Source organism: Pinus tabuliformis, chromosome X, assembly GCF_031772625.1.
Source record: "Pinus tabuliformis cultivar Carrire ecotype Pingquan chromosome X, CPIR1, whole genome shotgun sequence".
NCBI lineage: Eukaryota > Viridiplantae > Streptophyta > Pinopsida > Pinales > Pinaceae > Pinus > Pinus tabuliformis.
Genome location: NC_142308.1, coordinates 1314456185 through 1314479477, shown reverse-complemented (window position 1 = coordinate 1314479477; position 23293 = coordinate 1314456185).

The following is a 23293-nucleotide window of genomic DNA, read 5'->3' as shown; positions in this document are numbered from 1 at the left end:
GTAGTATATTTGGAATGTGAATTAATCAATGCCTTGGAGGAAATCAACAAACTTAGGAAAAAGAATAAGAAGAAAAAGGAGTTATTAAGCATGATTTAAAAATTCATCACTTATAAAGACAGAGTTGGAGGAAAATAAGAATATTAAGACACCATGGTACAATAGCTAAAAGATAAGCACAAGGAATGTGGAAAACTAGAGGAAGAGATAGTCTCCCTTAAAAAGGAATTAGACGAAACCAGTGCCCAATTGAACCATGACTTAAAGTATATTAAGGGATTTGAAAAATTAGATGAAATTCTTATTTTTCATATATCTCTCCTCATCAAGACTATTTTTTTTATTATGAAGGTGAGACAAGCACAAAGAAACTTGAAGACAAAGAACCAATCAACTTCATTGAAGCACTCAAAGGACGTAACAACAATAACCATAACAATCAACAACAACAAGTGAATGAAAACAAGACAATTAAAGATAATAATGATCAAATTTGGTAGCAACAAGGAGAAGAAAGTGACAACAATGAAATAAGGGACAATAATAAAACTTAGTAGTTGCATGGGAAGGAAAATTACAATGATTTCAAAAGCCAAAGAGATCAAGTGAGGAATCAACATAACCCATATCTCTCTCAAAGAGAAAGCCATCAAATAATAAGAATACAATATCCTCAAAAGAAAATTACACCTAGGTACCAAATGTCTTCTATGGTTATTGTTATTTATGTACATTTTTCGGTCATAAGGCTATAAATTATAGATCTTATCCCAAAATTAACCAGATTAACAGTAAAAGAAATGAATACTTTCAATCTACAAGAAGCAGAGATAACAAATTTGTAAATCCACACAAAATGATTCCAAAGATAGCAATTGTTTTGCTCCTTTACTTGATCATATTGAATGTTATAATTTTCATAACTATGGACATAAAACAACATATTGGAGAATCAATAAAATCAAATTAGCTCTCAGTTCAAGCAAACACAAGAAGAACCTAATACATAGATGACGAAAAAAGAAAAAAGAAAATAAAAATGTGGTATTATATTATATTCTCAAGATCAAGGTAGTCATTGTATGTGTACATTAGATTCTTCAAACATATGACTGGTGAAAATAATAAATTCTTATCACCAAGAGAAGATATGGCAGGCAGTGTTACCTTTGGTAATGACGCTCTAAGAAAATCAAGGGAAAAGGCATAATTAGCTTGGACAATGGAAAAGGAAAGGCTAAGAATGTTCCTTTTGTAGATGGAATCAAACCAAATTTATTAAGTTTGAATCAAATGTGTGACCAAGGGTATGACATTTATTTTCAATCCAAAGGTTGTGAGAAAAAGTCAACAAACTTTGGAAAGGTAATAACAAAGGTTGTGAGAAATTCAAATAATGTGTACAAACTCAAAGAAGAAAATGAAAAGTATTATTTGGTGAAGCTTGATGAGAGCTAGTTATGGCATAGAAGATTGGAACACTTGAAATTTGATCATATAATGAAACTCAACAAAAATCAATTTGTAAGAGACTTATCAAAGATTTCAAAACCAAGCAGCACAATTTGCAAGTCATGTCAAATCAATAAACAAATTTGAGTAGCATTTAAGACTAAAGAGAAATCATCAACCAAACCTCGAAAATGTGTTCATATAAAATTATATGGACCTTAAAGAATTGAAACCCTAAGTGTTTTACGATATTTTATGTTGGTTATTGATGATTATACCAAGTTTTCTTGGGTTGCATTTTTAAAGGAGAAATATGAAGCATTTGATAAGTTCAAAATCTTCAAAGCCCTTGTTGAAAACCAAACTAATTGTAAATTGAAATGCCTAAGGTTTGACAGAGGTGGGGAGTTTACATCAAGAGAGTATGATGGTTTTTGTGAAGAACATGGAATAAGAATACGATTCTCAATTGCAAATACCCGACAGAAAAATGGTGTGGTGGAGAGGAAAGACAGATTAGTGTAGGAATTGGCTAGAGCCATGTTCTAAGAGAGAAACATTTCAAATGCCTTTTGGGCTGAATTTGTTCACACAACATTTCATATTTTAAATAAATCACGCCTCATTCCAAATAGTGACAAGACTCCCTATGAGTTGTGGTATGGAAAACCAACCTTAGTCAAGCAATTCAAAGTTTTTGGAAACTAGTGCTACATCAAGATCAATGATGACAATCTAGATAAGTTTGATGCTAGATATGATGAGGGAATATTTCTAGGATATTCAACTAAAAGCAAAGATTATAGATGTTATTACAAGAGATTATACAAGCTTGTTAACAACATTTATGTAAAGGTGGGTGAAACTAATTTACCTCTCAAAGAGAATCAACCAAAATATATTAGTTTCGCTGACCAAATCAACGATGAGTATGGAGATTAACATCATGAAGAACCAAAAGAGGAGGAAGAAGAAGAGACAACATGATCTCATTCAAAAAATCCTTTAATGTATGTATACAATAATCACCCTGAAAAATAAATTGTTGGTGAAAAGAAGTCGGAGTTTAAACTAGAAGAAAGTCAATAAGTACTTCTAGTCAAGCACACATTGCCATGTTATCTATGATCGAATCCAAATATTTTTCTCGGGCCAGTCAAGATGAAGACTGGGTTAAGATGATGGATTAAGAACTAGATAAGATTGAGAAGAATGAGACATGGGAGTATGTTCCAAGACCTAAGGACAAAATTGTGATGAATCAAGTGGGTCTATAGAAATAAGCTAAATGAAAATGGACAAGTAGTAAGGAAAAAATAAAGACTTGTATGTAAAGAATATGCACAAATTGAAAGTGTGGATTTCAAAGAAACATTTGCTTCAATAGCCAGAATTGAAGAAATAAGGACGTTATTGGTCTTTGCAAGCTTTAATGGGTTTAAAGTTTATCAAATGGATGTAAAATCAACATTTTAATTAGAGAACTACAAGAATAAGTTTATATTGAGTAGTCAATAGGATTTCAACTATCAGAAAATAAAGGTTATGTGTGTAGATCGAGGAAATCCCTATAAACAGGAACCTAGGGCCTGGTATTCAAGATTGGATAAATATATTCAATAACAAGGCTTAAAGAGAGGGGTAATAGATAATAACCTTTACATCAAGATTGAAAAATATAACTTTCTAATCATTTTTGTCTATGTGGATCAAATAATTTTCGGAAATGATGTTGATTCTATCAGCAATTTTTTTCAACTAACATGAAGAAGTTTGAAATTCATATGCTTGGGAAATTGTATTTGTTTCTTGGTTTTTAGGTTCATCCATCACAAAAAGGCATATTTATCCCTCACTCCAAGTATCTTAAATATATATTAAATAATTTTGGTATGGAAATCTATGCACCCGTAAGTACTCGCATGATAATGGGGTGCAAGCTTAGTAAGTATAATTACACTTCATAAGTAAATCATACCATCTACAGGTCCATGATTGGTATCCTTATTTACTTAACATCATCAAGACCGAATATCATGCAAGCAATAGGTGTGGTGGGGAGATTTCGATCAAGCCTAAAGGAACCTCATGTGAATGCAGTCAAAAGGATATTTAGATATCTATAGGGCATGATAGATTATGGTTTATGGTACCCAAGGGGAATACATCTTACTCTTAAAGCTTATAAAAATGTAGATTGGGCTAGAAATTATGATGATAAAAAGAGCACCAATGGAGGAGCCTTCTTTTTAGGTAGTTGTCTAGCCTATTGGCTCAACAAGAAACAAACCTCCACTTCTCTATCCGAAATTGAAGCATAATATATAAAAACAACATCATGTTGTACTCAAGTCTTATGGATGAAGCAAAATCTCGAGGATCTTCAAGAAAATAGTAATCATACTATACATATCATGTGTGACAATACTAGTGTTATCAATATCTCAAAAAACTCTATTATGCTTCTAAAAAAACAGACATTCCTAACAAAGACCATTTGTTTCAAGAAAAAGTTGTTGATCAAACTGTCAGATTGGAATGCATTCCAAAAAATGAATAAATTGTAGACATATTTACTAAACCTCTACCCTGATTTTTTTTAATATATTAGACAAAAAATGGGAGAAATGTATTCCTCACAAGGAAGAATGGATCATTAATTCCAACAAAGAAGCATGTTGGTGATGGGGGAAGTTCAAGGAAAGTGTATGCACCAACATAAGGGGTGTATATTCCCTTTGTTGTTGATGTCAAAAGGGGAGAATAAATAGACATCAAAAGTTGATCATTCAACATTAAACAAGCAGATAGGGGGAGTCTAGCCTAAGATCATTAATGACTTAGCAAATGTTTGGTGGTGTTTCCATCAATGACAAAGGGGGATATTTTTCTATATATATTTTCATTGATTTCAACCATGTCAAAGCCCAACAAGTTGGTTGTAACACTGCCTTCCACCCCCCTTGGACTTCCCAAGCTGAATGGAAGGTGTTACTTTGATTTAAACCAACCTCCATAGACTTATCATGGAAATTGGGTCACAAAATTCCTCTCTTTTTAATATCCTTAAAATTAGAAAAAAACACCACCATCACATCTATCTTGTCGAGAGCTTTCCAATGATATATTTTTTGTTAAAATATAACTCCCAGATCAGAAGTTATGGCCATTTCAAGTTTGGTCGATAAACTCTTTCGATGCTAGCAAGGTATTGCCACGTGAAAACCCCACCTCACCTACGTGGTCCACATCATTTTGATCTATCAGGTATAATTTTCCACGCCTACATGGACTTTCCATGTCACCACTTTGCATGGGCCCCACCAAACTGACCCTCGACTTATTTTATAGCAACTTTATGTTATAATGATTTTTTGAGGTTTTGGGGCATGTAGTATAAAACTCAGGCCAAACCCTGTTGGATCCCTGAGCTTCCAAAATCCTAATGTAGTTTGGGCTTGGGCCCACATCTGAGCCCCCTGACTAAATTCCAAGCACTAACATATTTGGCCCTAGACTTTGGGTGTAGTTCGGGCCTGGGCTCACATTCAGGCCCCTAAACAAACTTTCAAGCACTAACACATTTGATCCCTGAACTAAATTCCAAGCACTAACACATCCAACCCCGAAATCCTAGACTCCAAATGTAGTTCAGGTCTGGGGTCACATTTGGCACCCCTAAATAGTAAAAACCTCCACCATTCATCCTAATGGCCCGAATTCCCAACCTTCTTGGTCCGACTTGAAAACCACTAACACAAGTTGAAATTCCATAGACTTAGAATATTTTCCTAAGTCCTCTCCAACTCTATCAGAGGTGTAATCAAGTTTCTTTGGTGAACCCAATGTCACCCAAAACATACGTAAACAAGGAAATTCATTCCTTAAAGTAACCAAGAATATATTCATCATAAAAAACAACAATCAACACATTATCCAGAGATATCATCCTACTCTCTTCTCAGGCATTCACCACGCAAGTCCATGGTAACAAATATTTGTGGACATAACCACATTAATACCAAATCTCATAGATATATGTCTTTGTGGTCTTAACCACTGCCACAAGAGTCAGGAAATCAACAACTTGTAATTTATATAAACTCTATAACCACATAACATGCATGTTCAACACTTTAGAAAATATCTTCTCAAACACAAAGACTCTTAACTAAAATATAGTAAATAGACCATGGAATTTCAAACATTGTAGTAGTTTAACTCATATTCATAATTTTCACACTAGCCATGTAATAAACTATGTAAAGAAGGAAGTAAACCAACATGTGTAGGAATTCAAATTCCTTCATTAATAATGTTGAAACACACACTCAAAGTTATACATCAATAACATTCAATAGTTAAGAACAACAAGAATACAAGTAAACACTTATCTTAAAATCTTGAGTAACTGGAAACTAAGAGTGGGACTTAAACTCTCCTCCCAACCGTAGGTCAATTTTACTATTGTTCTTTCTTGGAGTTAACCACCCTTGAGCCAAATTCAGAGCCTGTGAAGGGAAGTGCTCAAGGGATATCAACTCCATTCATATGCACATTTACAAAATAATATAGGAGTCAAGAGAACACAGTGTCTTCACCCAATACAATCAAATCAGGGCATCCAAAACATTTAAAGCTCCACTCCACAACCAGTTCAGGGAATCTAAAGTGATATTGCTCCACCCACAACAACACTTCAAAAGTCAATATATCCAAACATCTCCACCCACTTTAAACTTCATAAATTCATAATCATAGTGCCTCCACCTATATCTTCCAGGAATCTCGAGCACACTATGTATTCCACCCGATAGCCTCCATGGGAATCTAGAGAGTTGGGTCTCCACCTACAACCGAAAATAAAGAATATAAACAAATAGTCTCCACCTAAATAAGAACACAAGGATACAGAGCACACCACTCTACCTATTGTCTGTATCTCTACCACCTTTGTTCCCTTTTGTTATATGTATATTCCATTATTTTTTATCCGAATTGGATCCTAAAACTCTCTAAGTTTTCATGACTGTTTCAAAATTATGCTAAAAGATTCAAGTCCTAGAAAAGATCGAAGCTATCAGAAGGAATCCTCATAACAATTGTAGTTGTGGCTAGAGCAGAGCAATGAGGACCCTCGATCGAGCGCGCAAACCGTTGGCCCATGGTAAAGCCCAATGGCACAAAACTAGCAAAACCGGAGGCCAGATCAAGAAACAAAGGTGGATTTTGATACACGATTAGCGCTAATCAGGTATCGCAGGGCATCCCCCTCAGTGAAGGAAAGCCCCGAAACGGTATAAAACTTGGAAAAGTAACTATTTCGATTTCATAGCACGGATTCCCCAAAACCGGCAAGATATCGGAAGGCTTCGAGGCGGTAAGTAGTTTTGACTGAGTCCCACTCAATGCCACACATCGAGTAACACGAGTTCGGTGGAAGAGAGAGAAAACCACCCGCATCGGACGGGTAAACGTCGTGCGACTTGTCCACCCGATATGAAGGACAACCATAGGATCTGGGGTGTCCAGATCGACGGCGGAGATATGTCCCAATGACTGACCGGATTTGACAGGTCAAAAAGCAAGATGACAGGGATTTGATGTCCGACGTGGATGATGAGTTGGCAAACAATTCGTGTTCGTGGGTGATCTTGAAGCAAACAAATTTAACGGCCATTCAAGTATGATTTAGGGAATCTGACACCCAGTTCATTAGCAAACAGGTGGCCACCTCCCTGTGAGGCGTTACCCAGTGATGATGACGCAGAGTAGAGGAATTCGAATAGAAAGAGGAAAGGAAAGCAGAAGGCCGAAAGCAGAAATGACGTCGAAGAGCAGAGTGGCTTTAAAGCCATGAACTGACAGAAGCAGAACAAAGAGGCAGACATCGAAGAGATGCAGAAAGCCAATAGCAGAGAACAAAAAGTAGAAGCCGAGCTGACCTGAAGGCAGCATCGAGCCAGATAGAGCCAGAGAGAGTTAGAGAGTCTGTGTACTCCAATGAAGGCTTGAGAGGTTCAAGCAAGCTCCTTGGTATAGCCTTGTCATACTACTGTGACCCTCAGAGGTCAAGTTTCAGTAAGGAGAGTCTGTGCACTCCATTCCTACTGACTTCATTCTATTAGTGAGACTCGAATCAAGCTCACTGTTGTAAAACTCTGCTTGAAAAAATAATAGCAAGGCCACCACTGAAAGGATGGACCAGGAGACGTAGCCCAGGAGCATTGGGTGAACTCCTTATTAAACTTGTTTTGTTTACATGTTTGATTGTTATGTTTTCTCTGATTGCCTCGGTGTCTATGTATTCTAGCAATCTTATCGATCTATTGCATAAGTAACATAGGCACATCCATGCACATGAGTCTGTAATACCTTTCATTCTTTATCCTGGATAAATTCCAGATCAAGTGGTATCAGAGCTTAGAGTTATTAAGGTTAGACAAGCTTGTGCTGGATTTTGTTGTTGAATGCTAACTAGATCAAAGCTTAAATTAGGAGAAGGAGAATTGGCTGAAACTAACCCAGAAATTGGAAGAGTCTATTCTAAGAGGAAAATGTCAGAAGGAAATCCCTTGGAATCAGACCCCCAGTTCATGGATAGTTTATGACCCTAAAATCCATGGTGGAGGAAATGTATAGGGACTATAAGAAACATAGAGATGTAGATGCATCAAGTTCCAAACAAAACAAAGGAGTAGAAGATTCTCTCTTCCATGACCACTCCAAAGGTAAAGGGAAAGAAGAAAAATTCCTCACGCCTCCTAATAGCCCTGAACATAAAAAGAAGACATCTTTGATTAAATTAGATGTTAAATTTGATTTACCAATATATGATGGAGAGTTGAATGCAGAGAAGCTAGATAATTGGATCAGACAGATTGATGTTTATTGCAGAGTACAAAGTATTGGCTCAAACAAGAGTAAGATTCAGCTGGCCAGCCTACGCCTTGGAGGCACTGCCTTGGTATGGTGGGAAGGCAGGACACAAGTTGACATGAAGAAACATGGTAAGATTCTTTATGTTTGGAGTGAATTTGTTTCTACAATTAAAAAGAAATTCTATCCATTAGCCTACATGCAGCAAGCCATGAAGAGCTGGAAAACTCTTCGACAACTAAAAGGGCAAAGTGTACAAGGTTACACTCAAGAATTTAGGAAAAGAGCTTTGATTCTAGGAATTTCTTTAGACTCACCTAAGACTTTGTTGAAGTACATAGGTGGTCTACACAGGTACATGAGGCACACTATCCTCATGTTTAATCCCACTAGCATAGATGAGGTATCCATTTAGGCTACGCATCTAGAAGCTAGAGGTAAGAATGGGAACCCAGAAGTTGGGGGATCATCCCAACCCACTGCAAGCAAAAATAAGGAGAAAAGAAAACAGAAATGGAAAGAGAGGAAGACAAACACTGTACAGAAGAGCAAGTCCTCATGCACTCACTGTAAGAAGGATGGGCATGATGATGAACACTACTGGATTCTGCATCCAGAGCTGAAACCTAAGAAGTTTAATGGGAAACAAGAAGAAGACTGGTGCAGCTATTAAAAAGATTTGGGGTCAGACTCAGGAGATGAAGCAAAAATCGCAGCCACAGGTATAAAAGGTAAAAATTCTGAAGCATCTACTAGTAATTCTACACAATCTACTGATAATGAAGAAAATGAGAGAAAAAGACGTGAGCTTTTTCATATTCGAGTTATTTCCAATCATCAAAAGATTGATACTTTGTTTGATAGTGGCTCACAAGTAAATTTAATTTCTGAAGCAATTGTAAAGAAGTTGGGATTACTAACCACACCTCACAAGAAACCATATCCATTAGGTTGGCTATGTGATAAAGCAAAATTGCAAGTGACTAGACAATGTAAACTTAAGTTTTCTTTTGGGTCAGCATTTGTAGATGAGGTTGAGTTAGATATAGTTCCTTTGGATATATGTGGAATTGTTTTAGGAAGTCCTTACTTGTATGATAGAAAAGCTATTTTCTATAGAGCTGAGAACAAGTATCTACTCGTTAAAGATGGAATCAAATATATTGTAAGAGCTCATAAGCTCAAGAATAATTATACTCTCATAAACTTAGGGAAGATAAACTGATGGTTGTAAAGGAAAAGAAACCTGATAAAACCAATGTATTTGAGGGCTGTGATGCTAAACAACAAGCTGATTTAGAAAAAGTTGTTTCAGAATATGATGTATTGTTTCAAGAACCTAAAGGTCTGCCACCCAAAAAGGAAATAGTGCATGATATTAATTTGCAGCAAGATGCTCCATTGCCTAACATCGGAATGTACAGGTTGTCCGCTTTAGAGAATGCAGAAATCAAGAAGCAAGTACAGGAGCTGCTCGAGAAGGGGTTCATCAGACCTAGCACATCACCATGTGGGTCTCCAATCGTTTTGGTGAAAAAGAAAGATGGCTCGTGGAGAATGTGCATTGATTATCGAGCACTAAATAAGATAACGATAAAAAATCGTTATCCCCTTCCTCGCATAGATGATCTATTAGATCAGTTAAAAGAAGTTGTTTATTTTTCCAAGTTATACTTGCATAGTGGCTATCATCAAGTCAGAGTTGCAGAACAAGATGCATGGAAGACTACTTTCAAAACAAAGCAGGGATTGTATGAGTGGCTGGTTATGCCTTTTGGCTTAACTAATGCTCTTGCTACTTTCATGAGAGCAATGAATGATGTACTTAGACCTTTTCTTGATGATTTCGTTATTATATATCTGGATGACATTCTTATATTTAGCCAAATGTGGGAAGAATATTTAAAGCATGTTAAGCAGACATTAGATGTTTTGAAAAGAGAAAAACTTTATGTTAAACTCTCAAAATGTGGATTTGGCAAAACATCTTTGAATTATTTGGGACATATATTAGCGGGTGGTGAATTGAAGATAGATCCCTCTAAGGTTGCAGTCATTGTAAACTGGCCTAAACCCAAATCTGCTACAGAGGTTAGAAGCTTCTTAGGAGCAGCACAATATTGGAGAAAGTTTATTTCTAACTTTTCCTTAATTGCAGCTCCCTTACATGCTTTAACAGGATTGAACAAGGTGTTTCAGTGGGGAGGCAAACAACAGAAAGCCTTCGACACCTTGAAAGAAAATATTATTACAGCACCAGTACTAGCACTGCCCGATCTTCAAAGACCATTTGAGATTGAAACAGATGCCAGTGACTATGCCATGGGAGCAGTGTTGATGCAGCACGGTAAACCCATATGTTATCATTCTAAGACATTTAATTCTGCAGTAGTTAACTATCCTACATATGATAAAGAATTGTATGCATTAGTACAGAGTGTGAAAAAGTGGAAACATTACTTAATGGGAAAAGAGACAGTTATACATACTGATCATCAACCACTTCAATATCTACACTCCCAAACTAAGTTGCAGCAATCAAGACACTATAGATGGATGGGTTTTCTACAACAGTTTCATTTAGTCATCAAATATAAAAAAGCCATACACAATAAAGTTGCAGATATGTTATCTAGACCAATTATAAATGCATCTACTATACTTAAGCATAATTTAGTATTGTAGGAGAGCTACATTGAACAATATGCTCAAGATATAGATTTTAAAGATGTATATGCAACTTTAAGTAAAGGAAAACGGGTAGAAGAATTGGATTATCATATTAAGGACCAACTCTTGTATCATTGTGGGAAGCTATGCATTCCACAAATTGAAAGAGTAAAGATAATTTGAGAAGCACACACTTCTCTAATATCAGGTCACTTTGGTGTAAGTAAAACGGTTTCATAGCTGCAAAGATTTTTTTATTGGCTGAAAATGAATGAGACAGTTTCTAGATATGTAAGAGGGTGTAGGATGTGTGCTAAAAGCAAGCCCAGCAATAAAAAACTAGGCTTGTACACTCCACTACCAGTTCCTTCTCATCCTTGGGAAAGTGTTTCCGTGGACTTTGTTGGAGGACTACCTAAATCTAGGAAAGGTCATGACTATTTATATGTTGTTGTGGATAGGTTCAGCAAAATGTGTATTTTAATACCTTGTAACAAACAGATAACAGTTGAACAAACTGCAAAGTTGTTCTTTCAGCGTGTATGGGTTCATTATGGATTACCCACTTCCATAATATCTTATCAAGATACCCAATTTGTTGGGAAAATTTGGTCAAGCTTATGGGAATTGATGGACATTAGGCTGAAGAAAAGCACATCTTTTCATCCGCAAACAGATGGCCAAACAAAAGTGGTCAACAGGACAGTGATCCAATTGCTTAGAGGCTATTGCAGCAAGCATCCCAAACTTTTGGATGAACATTTATGTTATGTGCATCATGCTTACAACCGAGTTAAACATTCTTCTACATAGAGATCTCCTTTTGATACCTGTTTTGGTTTCACACCAAGGTCTCCCTTGGATTTTGTCTTTGGTAAAGACATAGCAGTTGATGGACATAGTGATGTGGACAAGGCAACCAAGTTCATTGAACAAATCCAAGAGATTCACCAGGCAGTATAGGAACGACTGGAAAAGAGCCAAGCCAAGTACAAGACAAGGCATGACAAGCATCGGATGGAGCATAGTTTCCAAGTTGATGACCAAGTCTAGCTGTATATTAGCAAAGACAGGATGCAAGGTGAAGGTAATAAGCTGAAGCCAATAAGGTATGGATATTTCAAGATACTTGAGAAAATTGGTGAGAATGCTTTTCGCCTTGATCTATCAGCTTACATGCACAGCTACTCTATTGATGATTTGTTACCTGAATATCTTAATGAGTTGCAGGAAGATGCAGTTCTAGATAGGAAGGTAAGAACTACACGCAGAGGTGACGTTGAGTACCTCAGGATCAAACTCAAAGGTTCAAAGCCAAGCAGTGTGAAATGGATATAAATTGAGCAAGTGAGGAAGCAATACCCTCACTTGATTGATGCTTGAAAAAAAACCAACTTTTGGTGGTCCAAAAGCTTTTTCAGTGGGAAGGCCGTGATCCGAATTGGATCCTAAAACTCTTTAAGTTTTCATGACTGTTTCAATTATGCTAAAAGATTCAAGTCCTAGAAAAGATCAAAGCTATCAGAAGGAATCCTCATAACAATTGTAGTTGTGGCCAAAGTGGAGCAATGATGACCCTTAGTCGAGCGCGCAGACCATTGGCCCATGGTAAAGCGCAATGGCACAAAACTGGCAAAACCAGAGGCCAGATCAAGAAATGGAGGTGGATTCTGATACATGATTAGTGCTAATCGCGTATTGTAGGGCATCCCCCTCAGTGAAGGAAAGCCCTGAAATGCTTGGACCTGAAACACTATAAAACTCGGAAAAGTAACTGTTTCGGTTCCGTAGCACAGATTCCCCAAAACTGGCAGGATATCGGAAGGCTTCGAGGCGGTAAGCAGTTTTCACTGAGTCCCGCCCGATGCCACACATCGAGCGACACACGTCTGGCGGAAGAGAGAGAAAACCACCCGCATTAGACGAGAAAACGTTGTGCGACTTGTCCGCCCGATATGAAAGACAACTGTAGGATCTGGGGGGTCCAGATCGACGGCGGAGATATGCACCGATGACTGACCGGATTTGACAGGTCAAAAAGCAAGATGACAGGGATTTGACATCCAACATGGATGATGAGTTGGAAAACGATTCGTGTTCGCGGGTGATCTTGAAGCAAACAGATTTAACGGCCATTCGAGTATGATTTAGGGAATCTGACACCCAGTTCGTTAGCAAACAAGTGGCCACCTCCTTGTGAGGCATTACCCAGTGATGATGATGTAGAGTAGAGGAATTCGAACGGATAGAGGAAAGGAAACCAGAAGGCTGGGAAGCGGAAATGAGCAGTCGAAGAGTAGAGTGGCTTTAAAGCCATGAACTGACAGAAGCAGAAAAAAGAGGCAGATAGCGAAGAGACGCAGAAAGCCAATAGTAGAGAACAGAGAGTAGAAGCCGAGCTAACCTGAAGGCAACATCGAGCCAGACAGAGCCAGAGAGAGTCAGAGAGTCTGTGTACTCCATTGAAGGCTTGAGAGGTTCAAGCAAGCTCCTCGGTATAGGCCTGTCATACTACTGTGACCCTCAGAGGTCGAGTTTCAGTAAGGAGAGTCTATGCACTCCATTCCTACAGACTTCATTCTGTTAGTGAGACTTGAATCAAGCTCACTATTGTAAAACTCTACTTGAAAACATAATAGAAAGGCCACCACTGAAAGGTTGGACCAGGAGACATAGCCCAGGAGCATTGGGTGAACTCCTTATTAAACTTGTTTTGTTTACATGTTTGACTGTTATGTTTTCTGTGATTGCCTCAGTGTCTATGTATTCTAGCAATCTATCGATCCGTTGCATAAGTAACATAGGCACATCCATGCAAATGAGTCTGTAATACCTTTCATTCTTTATCCTGGATAAATTCCAGATCAATTTTCCTCCTTTCATGCCTCTTCTTCCTTTTGCTCCTCTTCCTTCTGCGTACATTGGATGTGCTAAATAAGCTCATGTCTCCCAAAGGATTGAGACTTGCTGGCTCGTTCTCCCTTTAAGAAGCCCAAATGCAACCTTTAATTTTTCTCCCTCCTCGTCATTAATCAACAAAGATTCTTATGGAAGCTTAAATGTCTATTCAACTATCTCTTTTATTTTTAAAAGGGAGGCGGTTGGATTATTAATTTTTTTCAACTTCCCTAAGCGAGCTTCCCCACACTCCTCCTTCACAGGCTCATGAATCAGTGTCCACTCTCAATCTAGTCATCATTTATAATTTTATATTAATTTACATCCATTTACACATCAATGCATATAGAAATATTTATAAGAGGGTAACACTGGAGTTGCTACAAACCCCACCCCCTTGGAGGAACATCATCCTCGATGTTCTACATCTGAACACACACACATAATTTACAATGAACTTTATACATACACAATTTTATTTATCATTACATTTACACTTTCTTTCTCAATAACAAAAATGGGTATGACACCCTCATCTGATCAACCATCTCCCATGTGTCTTCCTTTGGTACAAAGTGTCTCCACTACACCTTAACCTGCTCTATGAATAGATTTTGAAGCTCGTTCTGGCTTTGATATAGAATGCACAACGGTTTCGGCTATAACTCTTCTTCTGGTTCTACCTATATGACAAACCAATAAATCACATGATTAACATCTTGTACATATATTTTAAGTAAAGAAACATGGAAAACAGTGTGAGCGTTCATGGTAGGTAGCAAGGCTAATCTATATTCCACTGGCCTTATTCTCTCTAGAACTTGAAATGGCCCACAAAATCGTGGTTCCAACTTGTCACATGAGCCACTTCTTAATGAAATTATCTTTGGTCTAACATGGAGATGCACATGATCTCCCACTTTAAACTCTTTATGCACTTTTTGTTGGTCTGCATAACTCTTCTACCTATCTTTATCTACCTTTAAATTTTGCTTGATAGTTATTACTTCCTACTCCATCTCTTTTAGGATATCTAGTACAATATGCACCCTGTCCATTGGATCACTCCAGCTAATAGGTGTGTTGCATTTCTTACCATAAAGATCCTAAAATGGACTCATTTTCAATGATTCTTGATAACCATTATTGTAGGAAAACTACATCGAAAGACGGAACTCTTCCCACCTCTTTGGTTGGTGCATGACATACATTATCAGAAAGTCTTCTAACACTCTATTTATCCTCTCAGTCTTTCCATTTTTTTGTGGCTAGTAGGTTGTGCTAAAAGCCAACTCTATCCCCAAACTAACAAACAATTATTTCCAAAATTTAGAATTAAAATTTACATCCCTATCCAAGATAATCTTCTTAGGCATTCTATGTAACCTCAATATTCATTTTATGCAAACTTGGGTAACATCACTTGTTTTATGGGTAGACTTAACAGCCACAAAGTGAGTTGTTTTCATCAACTTTCCCACCACAACCATGATGGCATCATGTTTCCTAACTGCCTTTGGCCAACCTATGATCAAATCCATGGAAATTACCTCCCACTTCCATTTTACAATGGTGATTGGTTGTTGCAATCATGTTGGATGCTTGCATTATACTTTTACCTATTGATATTCTACACATTTTGAGATATGTTCAACCACATCCCTTTTTCGTACTTGACTAGTAATAAGAATTTTTCATGACTAGTAGCATATTTTGATAACTAGGAAGACCAAAGTATGGTCTCTTACGAAATTCATCTAGGATGAGGTTTTTCAAGTTTCTCTAACAATGTATATACAACTTGCTTTTAAATCTTATAAGCCCATCCTCTAAGAGAGAAAAATTATTACTCTTCACTCCCTTTGGTTCTTGTTGTAAAATTTCTTTCACTCATTGGTACCACTTATCTTGTTGCTCTGCCTCTTTAATTTTTTCTTGAAGGTTATTTCAACGTGAACTTACAACTACTACATATGATACTTGCTTCCTCTTGTTGAGCACATTTGCTACCTTATTTTCCTTTCCCTTTATGTACTTAATTTCAAATTTAAACTCTCTTATTAAGGTTAACCACCTAGCTTGCCTACAATTCAACTTGGGTTGATCAAACAAGTACATCAATCCTCCATGATCTAACATAAATGTAAATTTTCTCCCCATAAGGTAATTTCTCCACATCTTCAATGCTTCGACTATTGTTTCGAGTTCAAGATAATTGAGTGACATAATTTTTTTCATGCTCATTCAACTTCATGTACTCATAGAACACTACTTGTCCCTCTTGCATGAGGACTCTGTCCAACCCTTCTTTGCAAGCATCCATGCATACCACAAATTCCTTGTCTGAGTCAACAATCCTTAACACTGGTGCATGTTTGGTTAAGTGTTTCAACTGCTCAAAGCTTGCAACACATTCAACTATCCATAAGAATTTAACTCCTTTTCTTTGCAATGTTATGATGGGGTATCCAATCTTAGAGAAATTCCTAATGAATTTTCTGTAATATCCTGCCAGCCCCATGAATTATTTAACTTCTACTACATTTTTTGGAGTTGGCCATTCCATAATTTCCTTAACTTTTTTGGGGTCAACTGCCACACCCTCCTTTCAGATTACATGCCCCAAGTATTAGACCTTAGACTGAAAAACTCACATTTGCTAAGTTTTTCATAGAGATTATGCTCTCTTAGCAATTGTGGTACTACTTATAGGTTCTCTTCATGCTCCTTTGTGGTTTTTGAATACATCAATATATCATTAACAAAATCTAATACAGTTTTTTCCAAATACAGATTGAGAACATTGTTCATTAAAGACATGAAAGTAGTAGGAGAATTTGTAAGCCCATAGGGCACAACCACAAAATTTTAGTGCCCATACCTATTTCTAAATGTAGTTTTATGGATATATTCTTCCTTGATGCGTACCTGATGGTATTCAATTCTTAGATCAATTTTAGAAAAGGGTGTTTCTCCCTTCAACTAATCAAATAAGTCATCGATCCACGAAAAATGGGTGTTTGTTCTTAATGGTGGCTTTATTGAGCTTTCTACAGTCTAAACATAGCCTCAATTTGTCATCTTTCTTTCTTATGAACAAAATTGTTTCTCCCCAAGGCAATACACTTGGCCTAATGTGACCCTCCTCCAACATTAATTTTAGTTATAGATTTAGTTCAATCAACTCAAGAGTGCTCATTTAGTAAGGGCTTTTAGATGTTGGTGTTGTTCCCGAAATTAATTTGATTGAGAAATAAACTTCCCAGTGCAATGGAAATCATGGAATTTCCTTTGAAAAAACATCCTCAAATTGTGTTAAACTCAAATTCTCTCTCAAGTCATCTTTATTTCCTTTAGACCCACTAGTGAGGTGAATGACAAACAACCTACACCCCTTTTAGCCACAATGCTTTAGTTGCAATGTTGTCACTAATCTAACCGATATTGGTTTGGCCTTTCCCTGCAGTGTTGCCTTTTCCCCATCATCACAAAGGCACTCAATCAACTTATTATAGCAGTCGACCTTGGTATTGTGTTATACAAACTAGTCTATCCCAATGGGAACGTTGTAAGCACCCAGGGGCAATAAATTTAAATTCACTATGGTGGGCATAATGTTTAGGGAGATTGGGCATGACCAGTTCACATACTCCACTGGTTTCTTAGTACCAATGGCTGTTAGGCCGCTATACTACTAGTGTAACCCCTTATTGTTATTAGTACAACCCCCTTATCATATTGATGTACCCATGTAGTGCCCATATTATTACTATTGTGCCCCATAGAAGCCCACTATTGTTATTATTGTGCCCTTACATTATTATTGTTATGTCGACTCTGATTTTATTATGACCCCTTAGACTCCTATATATAGAAAGGAGGTATTTTCATTTTTATCATCCAATAATTGTTCATTTGTGTAATGTAAAGGAGGTTGCCCCCTAGAAGAGGCTGAATTCTAAGGCGTTCAACTATCTTTTCTATCTTTTTGTGAGCTGGTTCCATAACATTTGGTATCAGAGCTTTGGATTCTAAGGTTTCGCTGCTGCAAATTGGTCATCGTGGCATTTTCGCTATAACTTTTTTTTTGGAACGTTTCAGAAGCGGAACAAAAAACCCATTTGAGACGAAATCGTGTCGAAACTCGGATTTGAATTTCAGAGCTTTTTGTGCTATATTTGCGGAGATATGATCTGAGGAAGTTGGTATTTTTGCAGACTCCTGAATTACATTCCAAACAGGTGACCTGGGTAAAATCGTCATAACTTTTGTTTTGAGCATCATATTGAAATTTCGTAAGAAGTTACAGAAAGAGAACAGACTGTAGTTTCCTGTGTATAGTTTTCAGATCCTAGGTTAACACAGTGAAACGTGGCACTTCATACAAATTCGATCTTTTGAAAAGGTATATAATCAGATCATCTTAGGAGATTGTTCATAACTCTTTCTTGGAGAATCTAAATTTGATCAGACTGGTGGCATTGGAAAGAGGACGTAGAGGGATACTGCAGGTCACAATTTCAGAATTGGAAGAACCGGAATTACAGAGTTATAGTCATTTCAAGATCGAACTCCTAAAATCAAGAAAAGGCAATATGAGGAAGTTTGATGGCAAGGATCTGGTAAATTGGATACTTCAGATGGAGCAATATTTTGATCTACATGGTGTACCACTGTTACAAAAGGTATGTATTTCATCTTCATATTTAGAATCGGATCAATTTTTATGGTATAAAGAGCTTTGTTCTCATAAACAACTTGTTACGTGGTCAATTTTCATGGAGGAAATGATAGCACATTATGAGGATACAAAGAGCAACACCTTCATTAGAGAAACACCACAAAAATTGGAAAGAGTAAAAGGGCTTTGTTACATAGTGGAAAGTAACATTATGGCAACAAGGAAGTCTACCCCTCACAACTATGAAGATGGAAGTGTTGTTTCTCCTAGCCTTCCACAACCTACAAGGGCTACACCACAACAATTGGAAGAAAAAAGAGAAAAAGGGCTTTGATACAATTGTGATAGAAAATGCACTAAAGGTCATAAGTGTGCTAAGAAGAAATTATTTTACATAGAGTATGAAGAGGAGGAAGAAAAGGATAAAGAAAAATCAAAAGAAAAGGATATACGTCAAGACCCAACCCTAGAGAAAGAAGAAATGAATCATACCATATCTTGTAAAGCATTGGCAAGAATTACCACTCCTCAAACTCTCAAGATAGAAGGACATATCAAGAAGAAAAAGGTGCAAGAAGTGAAATATCACATCGATAAAGAAGAAATGAATCCGACCATATCTTGTAATTCATTGGTCGGAATTACCACTCCTCAAACTATCAAGATAGAAGGACATATCAATAAGAAAAATGTTCACGAAGTGAAAGATCACATCGAGCATCACGAAATGAATCCGACCATATCTTTTAAAGGATTGGAAGAAATTACCACTCCTCAAACTCTAAAGATAGAAGGACATATCAAGAAGAAAACGGTTCAAGCAGTGAAAGATCACATCGAGCATCAACAATAAGTTCTCCAACTTTTAAAGGATAACGCCACTTTGGTGGAAAATCAAATGAAACAACAGGTAGATCAACATCGTAGTGAAATTTTTTTTGATGTAGGCGATTGGGTATTTTTACTGCTACATCTCAAGCAAGCTATTTATGAGAAGGAAATGTTGGCAATACTACATGCACTTAAGAAATGGCGACCTTACCGAATGGGAAGACACTTCAAGGCAAAAATGGATCATGATAGTCTTAAATACTTTTTAGAACAACTATTATCTTTAGAAGAACAAAAAAAATGTGTCACAAATATGTTGGGTTATGACTTTGAAGAAAGGTTATCCTAAACATTTAAAGCTCCACTCCACAACTAGTTCAGGGAATCTAAAGTGATATTGCTCCACCCACAACAACACTTCAAAAGTCAAGATATCCAAACATCTCCACCCACTTTAAACTTCATAAATTCATAATCATAGTGCCTCCACCTATATCTTCCAGGAATCTCGAGCACACTATGTATTCCACCCGATAGCCTCCATGGGAATCTAGAGAGTTGGGTCTCCACCTACAACTGAAAATAAAGAATATAAACAAATAGTCTCCACCTAAATAAGAACACAGGGATACAAAGCACACCACTCCACCTGTTGTTTGTATCTATACCACCTTTGTTCCCTTTTGTTGTATGTGTATTCCATTATTTTTTATCCGAATTGGATCCTAAAACTCTCTAAGTTTTCATGACTGTTTCAAAATTATGCTAAAAGATTCAAGTCCTAGAAAATATTGAAGCTATCAGAAGGAATCCTCATAACAATTGCAGTTGTGGCTAGAGTAGAGCAACAAGGACCCTCGATTGAGCGCGCAGACCGTTGGCCCATGGTAAAGCCCAATGGCACAAAACTAGCAAAACCGAAGGCCAGATCAAGAAACAGAGGTGGATTCTGATACGCGATTAGCGCTAATCACGTATCGTAGGGCATCCCCCTCAGTGAAGGAAAGCCCCGAAACGCTATAAAACTCAGAAAAGTAACTGTTTCGGTTTCGTAGCACGGATTCCCCAAAACCGGCAGGATATCAGAAGGCTTCGAGGTGGTAAGTAGTTTTGACTGAGTCCCGCTCAATGCCACACATCGAGTAACACGTGTCCGGTGGAAGAGAGAGAAAACCACCCACATCGAACGGGTAAACATCGTGCGACTTGTCCACCCAATATGAAGGACAACCGTAGGATCTGGGGGGTCCAGATCGACGGCAGAGATATGTCCCAATGACTGACCGGATTTGACAGGTCAAAAAGCAAGATGACAGGGATTTGACGTCCGACGTGGATGATGAGTTGGTAAACGATTCGTGTTCGTGGGTGATCTTGAAGCAAACAAATTTAATGGCCATTCAAGTATGATTTAGGGAATCTGACACCCAGTTCGCTAGCAAACAGGTGGCCACCTCCCTGTGAGGCGTTGCCCAGTGATGATGACGCAGAGCAGAGGAATTCGAACAGACAAAGGAAAGGAAAGCAGAAGACCGGGAAGCAGAAACGACGTCGAAGAGCAGAGTGGCTTTAAAACCATGAACTGACAGAAGCAGAACAAAGAGGCAGACATCGAAGAGACGAAGAAAGCCAATAGTAGAGAACAGAAAGTAGAAGCCGAGCTAACCTGAAGGTAGCATCGAGCCAGATAGAGCTAGAGAGAGTCAGAGAGTCTGTGTACTCCAATGAAGGCTTGAGAGGTTCAAGCAAGCTCCTTGGTATAGTCCTGTCATACTACTATGACCCTCAGAGGTCAAGTTTCAGTAAGGAGAGTCTGTGCACTCCATTCCTACTGACTTCATTCTATTAGTGAGACTAGAATCGAGCTTACTGTTGTAAAACTCTTCTTGAAAACATAATAGCAAGGCCACCACTGAAAGGATGGACCAGGAGACGTAGCCCAGGAGCATTAGGTGAACTCCTTATTAAACTTGTTTTGTTTACATGTTTGACTGTTATGTTTTCTCTGATTGCCTCAATGTCTATGTATTCTAGCAATCTTATCGATCCGTTGCATAAGTAACATAGGCACATCCATGCACATGAGTCTGTAATACCTTTCATTCTTTATCCTGGATAAATTCTAGATCAAGTGGTATCAGAGCTTAGAGTTATTAAGGTTAGACAAGCTTGTGCTAGATTTTGTTGTTGAATGCTAACTAGATCAAAGCTTAAATTAGGAGAAGGAGAATTGGCTGAAACTAACCCAGAAATTGGAAGAGTCTATTCTAAGAGGAAAATGTCAGAAGAAAATCCCTTGGAATCAGACCCCCAGTTCATGGATAGTTTTATGACCCTGAAATCCATGGTGGAGGAAATGTATAGGGACTATAAGAAACATAGAGATGTAGATGTATCAAGTTCCAAACAAAACAAAGGAGTAGAAGATTCTCTCCTCCATGACCACTCCAAAGGCAAAGGGAAAGAAGAAAAATTCCTCACGCCTCCTAATAGCCCTGAACATAAAAAAAAGACATCTTTGATTAAATTTGATGTTAAATTTGATTTACCAATATATGATGGAGAGTTGAATGCAAAGAAGCTAGATAATTGGATCAGACAGATTGATGTTTATTGCAGAGTACAGAGTATTGGCTCAGACAAGAGTAAGATTCAGCTAGCCAGCCTACGCCTTGGAGGCACTGCCTTAGTATGGTGGGAAGGCAGGACACAAGTTGACATGAAGAAACATGGTGAGATTCTTTCTATTTGGAGTGAATTTGTTTCTACAATTAAAAAGCAATTCTATCCAGTAGCCTACATGCAGCAAGCCATGAAGAGCTGGAAAAATCTTTGACAACTAAAAGGGAAAAGTGTACAAGGTTACACTCAAGAATTTAGGAAAAGAGCTTTGATTCTAGAAATTTCTTTAGACTCACCTGAGACTTTGTTGAAGTACATAGGTGGTCTACACAGGTACATGAGGCACACTATCCTCATGTTTAATCCCACTAGCATAGATGAGGTATCCGGATCAAGTGTGAAAGATTCAGCTCCAATAGATTCTTTAGATGAATGAAACAGTGACATTGTTAGTTAAATTTTGTTATGATATTGAATAGCATTTACTTTTCAAGAATTAATCATATAATAGACATAGCAACAAATGTAGCCTAGATGATAAGAATTAAACTGTTTAAATTTTGGACAACCTTTGATGTCGACTGGTGGCCAGCAAACTTGGTTTCCTGCGAGTAGGTTGAGGCCACCAGGTATATTTTGAAAGACATATATTACTACATGTTTAAGAAATAACATTGAAGAAAGGTTATCCTAACATCCGGTGATCTGAGGGTGCATGCAACATACACCCTAACTTAATTCCCATATTTGTATTCAAACTCAATGGGAAAGGTGGTCATGGTTCCAGCACTGGTCATGGTTCCATGTGGGGAAAGTTATCTGGCTTATCTGGAATTCGATAGTGTGTGTGAATTGACTAACAAAAGGATCAGATACAGATACATCAAAAAATAGTTTTTTAAATGTTTCGAGGTCATAGTTCCATGAAGAATTGAAAATATATCCAGAAATATGAGTATCTACCCAATCAACAATAATATTACATATATAGAAGAGATAGATACAATACAATAGGACTATTGAGACTAGGGTCCTAGCTCCAAGGAAAAAATAGATTATTCCCAACACTTGGAGCTAAATTCAAATTCAGGACATCCAAATATCTGGGGAATGTCAACATATCTTTGTGGACCTGGATTCTTGATTTATAAGAACTAGTCGTTAAAGTTGTGGTCCTAAATCTTGGTGTTATGGAATGGTGATGAAACCCCTGGAGCGGGAGTTAAACTAAAGAGTAATAGGGTATCATGATGTCTAGTA